The 12,013-nt window shown below is 39.5% G+C and overlaps 1 long non-coding RNA gene across 1 annotated transcript in view; it reads left to right on the forward strand.

Annotated features, from left to right (window-relative positions):
* Positions 1-9,196, forward strand: part of LOC147915371 (uncharacterized) — a 28,676-nt gene extending 19,480 nt beyond the window's left edge. The window contains exon 2 of the long non-coding RNA XR_015553956.1: positions 8,194-9,196. This is a non-coding gene — a long non-coding RNA (uncharacterized LOC147915371). The remainder of the gene's footprint in view (positions 1-8,193) is intronic.
* The last annotated feature ends 2,817 nt before the right edge of the window (positions 9,197-12,013 follow it).

Here is a 12,013-nt window from a genome sequence, read left to right on the forward strand (position 1 = left end):
CCTCAGCCCCATGCCTACAGGATGGTCTCCACCATACTTTTCGCAGAGGCAGATGCTTCCCTCACCATTCTAACTCTCAAAGCTCTGGAGAAGGCCGTGTCCTCTGGGCCCACTGAGGGCCACGGTTAGGGGTGGGTGAGCAGGTCACACAGCATAAATTCACTTCGCTTGGTTGAGACCCCCACTGGGTGCAGGTTTTAGTCAGGCCAGTGAGCACGCAGTGAGAATCTCATCTAGCTGCCAGGACTGTCAGCACTGGGTGTTTGGAACCTTAGCTAAGTATATTCACCATGTAGTTGACGTCAACCTCTAATCTAATCACGCTCTTCCCTCTGGGCCTAACCTCTTCAGACTCTGTTCCTACACCCATTCCCCAGGGATTTGGAATATCTACAAACCAGGCATTCCTTCTGATGTGAAAGTAACTTTGTCCTGAACTGTCTTTTTAATTAATGCCTAGGGGCATAGCGGGATCTGACTCTCTATAGGTTTAGGGATGTGACAGAGGGGTGGGGCATGAGGACAATTGCCAGAAGAGTTTCTCAAAAGAGGTCATTATGGGGTCTTCAGGCAAGGCAGGGCCAGCCACATGTGACAGGGGAGGATGGGTGCTTCTCCTGGAGAGGGAGACTCAAAGTTTTTGGAGGTTCAATTACTCAGAATCATCCAAATTTTCAACATCCATATTTAAAAATTTTTTTTGGTAATTCTGATTTTTGGGGGGTCATTTTTTGTCAGATCTGATTAGATTATTTGTTTTTGTTTTATTTTTTACCTTGTATTATGGCTAATAAAGAACTTGTATAAGGAAAGCAACAGCTCTGCCATTTTCTTGTTGTTTTCTTGTTCTAATGTCATAAATACTATCTTCCATCAGAGGTTTATTCGTGGATGAGTGTTGGAGTTTGCTAAGGCTTCTGTAACAAAATACCACAGACTGAATGGCTTGAATAACAGTAATTTATTGTCTCACAGGTCTGGAGGCTAGAACTGAGGTCAAGGCGTCGGTGGGGTTGGTTCCTTCCGAGGCTGTGAGGAAAGGGTCTGTTCCAGGCCTCTCTCCTTGGCTTGTAAATGGCCGACTTCTCCCTGTGTCTTCACTTGGTCTTCCCTCTGTCTTTGTCTGTGTCCAAATTTCCCCTTCTAATAAGGACAACTTGGATTGGATTAGGGCCCTCCCAATGACCTCACTTTACCTTCATTACCTCTGTAAAGTCCCTGTCTCCAAGGAAGGTCACGTTCTGAGATACTGGGGGTTAGGACCTCAACATATGAATTTTGGGGGGACAAATTCAATCCCTAACAAAGAGTATCTTCTTAAGACACTTGTGTATTTAATAAGGGTTAATTTATGTAACATTACATAATTCTTAAATTGATTTAACTAGCACTAGTAAACTGTAATTTACAGCAATTCTCTGGAAGTGAATGATAGGGTGAGGTGCTACCACAAATCCTCATTGTGGTGGAATGCCTGCTTTTCCCTTGTGACCTCTCACCTACTATACATAGCATGTGACCTTGTTACCAATGGACCAAGTTGGGGAAGAGTCAAGTCATATACTAAACATTAGTGAGGTTTTATTTCTTATCCTTAAGGTATAACAATAAATATTTATTAAGTTCTAGTATTGTCTTCCAACTTTGTAGACTACTACTTCATAGAAGTGTCTTTCTGGTCCAAATCAAGAGATCTCTAGCTTGAAATAATAAGGGTAAGTCTCAGAGAGATGAAAGAAACCCAGCTGTACTCAATCATTAAATAGCTGTTACAATTGAATATAAGGAAGTTATCCCTCCACTTGGGGTGAAAGAGTTGTGATTGCTGATGGGAAGGAGATGTACCAGGTCAAAAAGTACTAACGAAGACCCTGACCAGTGGCACAATTAGCAAAATAGACCCCAATTCGAAGTAACTCCCGATTCAAAAGTAATATTCTCCCACAACACCTTGCACAGCTGAATGAGCTTAGGTTGACAGTATATTTGTGTATCACTTTATTAATAAACAAATAGCACTATTTGATGAAATAAAACATTTATTACATGAACAAACTTTGAAACTTCAAATCTAAAATCAACAAAATAAAGACAATATTCTGCCAATTCAACAATGGTTTTTGATATCATTTGGCATTAGGAAAATATCAACCATTTATTTAATTTCCATTTTTTTCATCTGTTTGGGTTTCCAAGCTGAGAAGTGCTAACTAACTCTGTTTTGGCTATCATCCTGTAGGATAGCCTTCATAAAATAATTACGGATTTTTATATTTAGCCTAGTGGTTCTTAAACTGTAGCATGCATCAGAAGCACAGGAGAGCTTGTTAAAGCTCAGATTGCTGGACTCCACTCCCTTCTGGTTCAACACATGACGGACGAGATGGGGTGGGGTGAGAACTTGTACTGTTTATAAAAATTATTTTATTGGGGTCATATTGGCTTATAGCATTGTGTAAATTTCAGGTGTACATTATAATATATCAGTTTCTGTGTAGACTGCATTGTGTTCACCACCAATAGCCTAGTTTTTATCTGTCACCATACACACGTGACCATTTACCCCTTTCGCCCTCCCTCAACCTCCTTCTCCTCTGGTAACCACTCATCTGTTCTCTGTATCTATGTGTTTGTTTGTTTATCTTCCACATATGAGTGAAATCATATGGTATTTGTTTTTCTCTGTCTGGCTTATTTTGCTCAGCATAATACTTTCAAGGTCCATCCATGTTGTTGCAAATGGCACAATTTCATTTTTTTATGGCTGCGTAGTATTCCATTGTATTTTCAACAAGTTCCCAAATGCTGCTGTGGCTGCTGCTGCATGGGGACCTCACTTTAAGAACCACTGCTCTAAAGCAATGTCTGTTTTCTTCACTTGTAAATGATTTTTGATAACTTTTAACCTAAAAATGAAGAAATTGGGAAAGCCTAAATGCGTACTACATTATATTCTTTTTAAAAATATTGCTTTTGATTTATTTTACACAAAGCTGTAATTGTATTGGTAATAGCTCTAAGTTACAAGATTTTTATTTTGTATTTCTCTAAATTTTTTTTGTGTGTGTGAGGAAGATCAGCCCTGAGCTAACATCTGTGCTAATCCTCCTCTTTTTGCTGAGGAAGACTGGCTCTGAGCTAACATCTATTGCCAATCCCCCTCCTTTTTTTTCCCCAAAGCCCCAGTAGATAGTTGTATGTCATAGTTGCACATCCTTCTAGTTGCTGTACCTGGGACGCAGCCTCAGCATGGCCGGAGAAGTGGTGCATAGGTGCATGCCCGGGATCCCAACCTGGGCCGCCAGTAGCAGAGCGCGTGGACTTAACTGCTAAGCCATGGGGCCGGCCCTCTAAATTTTTCATAATGGACTTTTCACCCATTTATTTTGGAGTAAGAAATATATATATATATCATTAGCTGTATTTTGCGTATGGCTTACAGAGTTATGGATAATATTAACTTTAATATACATTTCTGCACTGCTAGCTTGTCAAAGGGCGATTTGCAATAGTTCGCTGTTTATTTAAAAAGTGACATTTTATGCTCTATTTCAGTGCAGTAGATGTTGCTTCCCTTTTTTTTTTTTTTTTGCCCCTGGAAAAAATTATACAAATGATTTTTTAACAAGTGATCTGTTTTTCCCTTTCCCATGTTTAGAAATCCTTATGATTCCTCAAACAGTTCTTTCTCACCTTTACAGGCTCTGGGACTAGGACGGAAGGATGTGTCCTAGGATGTGTAAATGTTTTCTCACTGGGAATAGATGTTGCTAACTTAATGGTTACTTTTAAATTCATTTCTTATTTTAAGAACTTGATTATGATTAGTGCTACCCTTTCTCCTTTTTCCTAGTGTGAATGTGGACAGCCAGCCTGCAGACAAAATAATTAAAAACAAAAACACGGGGCTGGCTCGGTGGCGCAAGAGGTTAAGTGCGTGCGATCTGCTCCGGCGGCCAGGGGTTCGATGGTTTGGATCCCGGGTGCGCACCCATTCACCACTTGTCAAGCCATGCTGTGGCGGCATCCCATATAAAGTGGAGAAAGATAGGCACGGATGTTAGCCCAGGACCACTCTTCCTCACAAAAAAAAGAAAAAAATTTTATTATATGATACTTCTAGGTAGCATAAAGTTTATTAAACATCAGTTATAATTTTTCTTGGTAAAATCATTGCTATTGCATTAATGTTTGATAAGATTTTTCCATTAGTATTGTGAATAATGAAAAGAAATAAAAATTTTGGGTATTATTGTTAATCCAAATAGCCCAAGAACTTTTATTACCTTTTATTAATTCAGAGATTTTTCACAGCACCTTTATTAGTGTGGAAAACTCAGTTTTATAGCAGTTGTAGGTATAAAGGGACCACCAGTTTGTTCAGAATTTAATTTCTTTAATTTAGTATCTGATTTGCTTGGAATGAAATTTGAGGCAAATCTCAAGAATTGACACAAAAGGTAAAAAATGTGTATATTTTAAAAAATGTCAAAATAATTAGATACTTCTGGCACTTGCTTATTGCCTTGTTACTAAAGAAACTGAGATTTCCAAACTGGCCGTGTCTGCTGTCATTCTCTTAAGCCTGCTTCTATTACTGAACGTACTCTGTTTATTGTATTTATTCTACCATGGCCCTGCCTATGACATTTTGAAAGCTCCAGATCACCAAAATTAATAGTCTCCAAAATTAATATAACTCTAGCAGTTGAACCATCCTCCATAGCAACAAAATCAAGAAATGGTTCCTTGATATCTGTTTATTTCTTTCTTCAAAAAATTGGATCTTTTGCAATTTGGATGTATGTGCATACTAAACTTAGTTGAACTATTTGAAAATATTTTGAGTTGCATAAGCCATGAAAGAAAAATATGCAGGTTCTTTAATTTATTTAGTTAATTATTTTCCTAAGTTTGGCTCAAGCATTTAATAATTAAATTTTGCACCTTGAGACTTCACTATGTCACAAATCCAGAAGCTGCCCAATGCCTACATCATATTCCATTAAAAACTTTGTGCTCAATAAACACTTTTCCACATTACAACTTCAAAAGCCTTATTGAATTAAAAAAAGTTATGAAAATAATAAATGCTTACTTCAATAAGACAAGCAATGTAGGGGCTTATAACTCAAGTGTGAGATTTTCTACTTTAATTCTACCCTTTTTTTTTTTTTTTCCCCCAAAGCCCCAGTAGATAGTTGTGTGTCATAGCTGCACATCCTTCTAGTTGCTGTATGTGGGACTCGGCCTCAGCATGGCCGGAGAAGCGGTGCGTCGGTGCACGCCCGGGATCCGAACCCGGGCCGCCAGTAGCGGAGCGCACGCACTTAACCGCTAAGCCACAGGGCCAGCCCTAATTCTACCCTTTTGAAGTTATGCTTTCTATGGTCAAAAACCAAAAATTTATATATTGTAGTCATTGAAACTTTAAAAAAATGTAATGATGCTGTTCTTGTTACATTGTAGTTTGATTTCTCACTTATTGTATGAAGGACAAATCTTCAGGTCAATATATATTGTTCTAACTCATTATTTTTCATTGCTGTATGTTTTATTGTACCATTCTTATAGCCAATGAATTTCTGGACAACTTAGAATGACTTTAGTTTTTCAAAAAATTTTCTCCCAAAATTTTATTTTACTATTATTTTGTCAATCATGTTATATTTCCCTAGTGGTGAATATTTTTATTGGTTTAGAACAATTTTATTTTCTCTATATTATTAGGAAAATGTGCCATTCATCCATTCATTCTTTGTCCATTCTTTCAAAAATTAATTATTGATCAGTCAGGAGCTATTCTAGGCCTTAATGATTCATCAGTGAACAAAATAGACAAGTCCCTGCCTTCATGGATCTTACATTCTAATTGAGAGACAGAAGGAATAGACAAACAAATATAACAGATATTGTGGAGAAAAATAAAGAAGATCAAAAGAAATAGACAATACTGGGAGGTGGGGAGGAGGCTTATTATTTTACATAAAGCAATCAGGGAAGGCCACACTGATGAGGTAGCTTTTGAACAGGACCCTGAAATCAGTGTTGGAAAGAATCTAGTAAATATCAGAAGAGAATTCCAAGTTGAGAGAACAGCAAGTGCAAAGGCCCTGAGGTAGGAGTGTGCTTGGTTTGTGTGAGGAACTGTAAGCAGGCCAGTGCGAGTGGAACAGAGTATAGGGGAAGAGTTAGCAGAAGATCAGATTAGAGAGGCTCCTGTGGACCCCTACAAAGCGTTATGCTTTTATTTGAGTGAGAGAGGAAGTCCCTGGGTGGTTTTGAGCAGAAGAATGGCATAATCTGACTCACCTCTAAAGGTAGCTCCCTGTCTGCTGTGTGATGAATGGATTGTAGTGGTAAGTAGAGAGACCAGCTTGGAGGATACTGCAGTAATCGAGGGGAGAGATGATGCTGTCCAGAGCCAGTATGTAGTAAGAAATGGTCAGATTCTGGATGCATTTTAACAGTAGAAGCAACAAGATTTACCGTTGGCTTTGATTGGATGAGTGCCGGAAGAGAAAGAAAGACGTCAAGGTTGACTCTAAGGTTAGAAGAACTAAGATGTAGTTGCTTTTTATTAAGATGGGCCTGATGGTGAGAGAGGCCGATGTGGAGGAGGGTAGGGATCGCAGTTGTTTCTGGATATGTCGAGTTTGTGATGAATTCAAGTGGAGATGCTGTGTAAGCAGGTGGATATGAGTTTGGTGTTCGAGGGAAAGGCCTGGATTGTCGGCATATATCTTTTGAAGCTATGAGCCTGATGAGATACCCAAGAGAGAGAATGCAGACAGAGAAGAGGTTCAAGGTCTGAGCTCTGGGGCAGGCCAGCTGGCATAGGAAACTGAGAAGGAGCAGCCCCTGACGGAGATGGAGAACCAGGAGGCAGTGCTATGGAAAATGTCAAGAAGGGAGAGATCAACTGGGTCAAATGATTTCCACAGATCAAGTGAGATGAGGATTGAGAATTAACCATTGACTTTAGCAGCATGCAAGTCATTAGTAAGATTGACAAGAACCCTTTTTGGTGTAATGGCAGACAAAAGCCAGATTGGAGGGGGTTTCAAAAGAATGGGAGGAGAAAAATTGGAGACAGCAATCATAGTAACACTTTCAAAGAGTTGTACTGCAAAGAGCACAGAGAAATGAGATGGAAGCTGGAGGGGTAAGTGGGATCAAGAGAAACTTTTTAATTTTTTAAAAAATGTGAGTAATGACAGTATGTTTGTATGTTAATGAGAAAGATCCTCTAGAGGGAAAAATTGCAGCTGCAGGAGTGAGATGGGACAGATGCTGGACCCATACTCTTGAGTAAGGGAGAGGATCCACCTGGCATGCAGGAGGAATGGGTACCCTTCCAAGTTCATGCACAACAAGGAGAGAGAGAGAACCAGAGAGCAGATTTCATGACTCAGGTCGGTTGAGACTTGTGGCGGGAGCAGGAGGAAGTTCTCTGATTCTTCTATTTCTCAGTAAAATGGGAAACAAGGTCATTTCAGAATGAGGATCTGGGAGGGAGGTTTTAGAAGTTTGAAAAGAGAAATGACAAGGTGTGAAAGGTTCATTTGGTGGGAAAAAACCACCCGGATGGCTCCTAGGGTACAAAAATTTACCTCATTGGCTGATCACAACCATTGTCTACCATTTTAAAAACCAGATTTATTGTAGAGAAGTAATATATTTCCAAAACATCAGACTGAATGACCACTCATATCTAATAGTCCCATATGGTAGCAAGTGGATATCCCCAATATCTCTGTTTTACATGGTTGTAAGATGGGAAAGAAGGAGGATCAAATCCCACACAATTATAACTGTTTTAGTTAGAAAAAGAAGAAAAAAAATTGTTATGGAATAACAATTTTTAAGAAGTGATTTTTCCTATAAGCATTTCAGTGTAAAGATATTGCTTTTATTGTAAGTGCCTAGCTATACAACCAAAATACCACTGAGCAAATCCAATATTTGATTATATCTACTTTTTGGTTTAAAAAAAGGTTTTTCTTTCCTATTAATATTATTACGCTATCGTTAGGAACACTTTCCTTACATATAATTTTTACCTTTTTCACATTTATCACTCAATGTTATAAAGAAAATACAAACACTTTTAAGTAAAATAATTGTATTGCTCACCTTGTAGTTTTTTTAAAAATCACTAATGTTAATTCTTTATTACTACGTTGTCAATAGGAGGTGAAGAATTCTATTCAACAGAAAATTCTCACGAGAGAAGAATATTCTTTCCCAAGGCACTTGGTGGGGAGCAGGGTTTGACCAGGAGGGAGGAGCTTCCAGGCAAGGAGAGAAGGAGGAAAGAGACACACCTGGAAAGGAATGGGGTCTGGCAGAGTTTCACGGGAGAGTTGAGAGTGAGAAGAAGAGAGGCACGGAAGCAGCTTCGGAATTTCAAAGAATCGGAAAGAAGAGGAAGTGGAACCTCTTTATTGTTCTTGGAACTATAAAAATAACAGCTGGAATTCTTTTTAATTATTTTTGTTTGTTGAACTTTTTCCTTTGAATTCGTAACTCTCCTGAAACTGGATTATGTGGGTTCCCAGGATATAATAGGGTTACAATTGAATCAACAGTGGTATGATTACTGGAAACTTTATTTCTAAATTAACTGATTGTGTTATAATCCAAAAGTTAGAACTTTTTTTCACATTTATCACTCAATGCTATGATAAATAAAACACAAATACTTTTAAGTGACTATACTATACTTTTTTTTTTTAAGCACAGCTGTTAATTCTTTATTACTATGTTATTGTATAAGGAGGTGAGGAATTTCATTCACCAGAGAGCCACTGCCTGAACAATTGCACACGGCCTTATATCATCAATATTATTCTGCTTAGCAAACTAAATTCTCATTTAAAACTATAATGAAGACTCATTTGTCATTTTGTACCCTAATTGCTACAGTATTGTGCTTCTCAAACTAAGGAATCTTCTTTGATTAATACAGTGATTTTTTTTCCTGCATTGAACTGGGAAATAGTCATTTATTTGGATATAGAAGAACTTTTCCTTTTTATGTATATTCAAACTTGTTTTTTACGATTATTATTACCATTTCTATTATCAGTAGTATAATTGTGTTCTTTCAGTGCCTTGTAATATGGTTGGAAAAAGAGTAGATTACACTTGGCTTGTGCTTTTCTTTCCTTAATAAACGTATGTTTATAATAGACTCCAGGGATACTTGTGTCTTTTCTATTTCAGTTGTATAATTTAAAAAATGACATGGAATCTGAATTAATTATTGTGCTTTGAAAATATAATCCATGTGGACATAAAGCAGTCACATAACTATAATCACTGGATACTGGTGAACCTGGAAAACACATTTCCTTTCAAACTCAACAATGTTTTGTCTTGATAAAATGCTTTTTTTGGCAGTTGCTTATCAAAGGAGATCTCTGTGAAATAGCACTGTAGGCATCAGACAATAAGTCTGTATTAAATGAGGCATCTCCTCTAATGAACTTCAGGAATTTTGGAGTCTGTAGGAAGAAGAAGGAAGGGAGAACACCAGCCCTTTTTCCAGATGGAGGTATGACAGTGGCCAGAATTGCTGTCACCGCGCTGGCATAAAGAGAAGGCGCCATCTGTCTTGGCAGTTCAGCCCTGGCCTTTTCCCAAGAAAGCAACATCAGTGCCATAGTTCCCTGTGAAACTAGAAAAGATAATTATACTTTAAAATTTTTTTCTGTTCTCTCAAAGATGATGGCTTAGATTATATATGAAAAAATATAGATTTATAAAATTGAGGAATTACGGGATGAATTTTCACTTGAGCATAAGTGTTAAAAGTCTAAATTCTAGAGCCAGACCACCTGAGTTGAGGCTTGGTCCTATCACTTACCAGTCCTGTGACTCTGGGTAGGTTGCCCAATCCTTCTGTGTCTCAGTTTCCCCATCTGCAAAATGGGGATGGTCCCAGTATTCATCTCAAGGCTGTGCAAACTAAATGAAATTGTGGAGGTGAAGTACTTAGAGCACACAGAAAGCACCCAATAAATGCTATTATTATTATCATCATCATTTAAATAACCTTTATTGTTTGAAATATTTTATCATGTGGTATAAATGAAGGATCCAGGATTTGGATTCAGGGCCGGCCCGGTGGCACAAGTGGTTAAGTGCACGTGCTCCGCTTCAGCGGGCTGGGGTTCGCAGGTTCAGATCCCGGGCTCGGACAGACGCACCGCTTGTCAAGCCATGCCGTGGCGCCGTCCCATATAAAGTAGAGGAAGATGGGCATGAATGTTAGCCCAGGGCCAGTCTTCCTCAGCAAAAGGAGGAGGATTGACAATGGATGGTAGCTCAGGGCTGATCTTCCTCGCAAAAAAAACCAAGGATTTGGACTCAGAATCAGTGGGTTTTGATCCCAATTTTACCATTATTCCTATGAGATGCCTTGAGCACACTGCTTCACCTCTCTGGGTCTGAGCTTCGTCACCTATAAAATGGGATAACGTCATACCTAAGTACTTTTCAACACAAACATTATTTGCCTCTTCTTATAACTTCTGCTAAAACTTAGAGCTACCTTAAAAAAAAACCTGTCCTGGTACTGAAACTACGTTAGTAGTATCTACAACACACTCACAAATACACACACTCACACACGCATTATTGTGGGATTGACTTTACACATCCCTAGGCTCATGCAGAACCACTGAGCAAAATAGAAATCGTATAGACTCTTTTTCAGGTCACGATGATACCACACTGCAGAAAGTAACTAGTGTTGTGTCACCTAAAATACACACAGGCACAACCAAAAGAACTCAACATCTGACAAATAAGACTTTTTGATATGAGTCCATAACATTTCCACAAGGCCATTCAACCTGGCCATTTTGTGTATGTGTGTGAGGAAGATTAGCCCTGAGCTAATATCTGTTGCCAATCCTCCTCTTTTTGCTAAGGAAGATTGGCCCTGAGCTAACATCCATGCCCATCTTCCTCTACTTTTTATACGTGGGACGCCGCCACAGCATGGCTTGATAAGCGGTGCATAGGTCTGCGCCTGGGATCCAAACTTGCAAACGCCAGGCCTCCAAAGCGGAGCACGTAAACTTAAACACTATGCCACTGGGCCCAGCCTGGCCATTTTGATGTAGATTCATTTTGACACAGCCTTCAAAGCTAACACCATTAAAAAAAGAGGAAGAAAAAATAGCTAACATGAAACATGCAGGTTTTGAAAAAAATTATCATCACAGTTTGGATTTTTCTGAAAGTTGAGCCAGAATCAAAGACTTGAGGGAGCAGTGACTCCAAGAAACAGCCATGGAGGAGTGGAGAGAGGTAGAGCAGGAAAGAGAGAAAGCTGACACATGGGTGAGTTATCCAGGTGATGGGGATTCAATTCCACCTGGACCTGAGCAGGGTACAGACAGCCTCCCAGCACTATCTCTCTGCAGGATGAGACTGTGGGGCATTATCCACCACCAGCTCTGTCATCCTCCATTGATTGAGCGTCACCCCAGGAGTGTTCATTGCCTTGTGTGTCCAGGCCATGTTTTTGAGAGGGCCAAGTGGGCTCCAAGAGTTGAGAGAAGGACTTGAGGCAGGACATGGAGACTGGAGGTGAGGGTTTAGGTGGGATCCATAGGTATGAGTCTAAACTAGCAGGAACTGTCTACTGCAGTTGTGACCAAAATCAGAGCTGAGTCAAGGGGATGGGACACTGGGCACCAACAGAGGCTGCTACAATTTCCTGTCAATGTGGACACCTGATGTCTCACCCTGTTTGGACACACGTTTCCCTGAGCTTCTTTCCATCGTTGTAGGGAGAGTGAGTGTGAGGAACGGATGGGGTGTGCATTGGGGTGAAGACCAGGGATATCTGCATGTCTGTGGCGAAAATGGATAATGACAAAGAAAGAGTTTTTACAATTTGGATGCAGTTATTTTGCTGTGGGGGTAAGGGCACGGGAAAGGCTCAGAGACGGGGCGAGGCTCAGGGTGGGGGGTAAGTTCAAGAGATGTTTGTTTG

This window comes from Ceratotherium simum, chromosome 13, assembly GCF_057802395.1.
Source record: "Ceratotherium simum simum isolate JZ-2026a chromosome 13, ASM5780239v1, whole genome shotgun sequence".
In the NCBI taxonomy this organism is placed as follows: domain Eukaryota; kingdom Metazoa; phylum Chordata; class Mammalia; order Perissodactyla; family Rhinocerotidae; genus Ceratotherium; species Ceratotherium simum.